Genomic DNA, 1080 nt, shown 5'->3' with positions numbered 1-1080 from the left:
TTAATGGAAGAAAGATTGTTCACAATTTTTATCTCTGAGGATCATTTAGGTATCTGCATATGCACAGTGTAATTCTCAAAATGACTGTGTCCTTGATTATAGTAGTTGGTGTGGGCTTTTGCCTTTTATATTGGGTTTATACAAGGTGAAAATACTGCTGGCTGTATGGCCAGACTTTCTGTCTCTTGTTAGGTCAGGCAGGAATAAGTAGGAGAGTCAACTTTAGGGTTAAATTCAAGGGTTAGATGTCATGAGAAGCTGCCAAAGGATTCGCTGGAACTGCTGGGGCTTTCAGGGTTTTCTCCTTTGTAATGTGGGAAAATTGCACCCTGTGGGCACAGTGGTGAACCCTTTTGGGGGGGTGCTCCCATCCTCCTGAAGATGTCTGGGCTTGGCAGAGAGGGTGCAACAGGGAAGGAGAGGACTCCGTGGCTTTTGTGCTATATTAACCTGGCTGTGGAGGAAGTGTTTTTTGACAATCTGCAGCATGTAGATGATACAACTTTGGTTGCTGAAAGCAAAGAAGACTTACAATACTTACTGATAAAGATCCTAGACCACAGCCTTCAGTATGGGTTGCATCTCAATATGAAGAAAACAAAATTCCTCACTACCTGACTTGTAAACTATATCCATTTATATGAAAAGATTGAAGTTATTTTTATATTAAAATGGCAGATTAAGGTGAACTATATCTTAAGTCCCCACCTTACTAGAGCGTGTAACTCAAATTGCCACCCTTTTTCCATGGAGATATTTTTTTTAATCTAAAATGTAGGAATGTTTTGGCAAAATTTGCTCTCTTGTTCTAGCTCCTACGTTTGGCATGTCCCCCACTAACCTCCAATCCTTGGCACTCATAAACTACCACTCGATCTAACCTACCAGCTTCACAACCTTATAAATCAATAGTTTGCTCTCTGGCCTGATGAGTTCAGTTGTGCAGTTACAGAAAATAAGTGAGTGGATAGAATATTCCAGACTGCTTAAACCATGGATTTGGGACTTTCCACATTTCACAACTGTGTAACCTATTGCCCTGACAGTTCATGAATTCTGAGAGACTTTGCAGCATATTGA

This window comes from Chrysochloris asiatica, unplaced genomic scaffold (assembly GCF_000296735.1).
Source record: "Chrysochloris asiatica unplaced genomic scaffold, ChrAsi1.0 scaffold00399, whole genome shotgun sequence".
Taxonomy (NCBI): Eukaryota; Metazoa; Chordata; class Mammalia; order Afrosoricida; family Chrysochloridae; genus Chrysochloris; species Chrysochloris asiatica.
The sequence above is the reverse complement of the archived record's forward strand: the minus strand, read 5'-3'. Positions refer to the sequence as shown.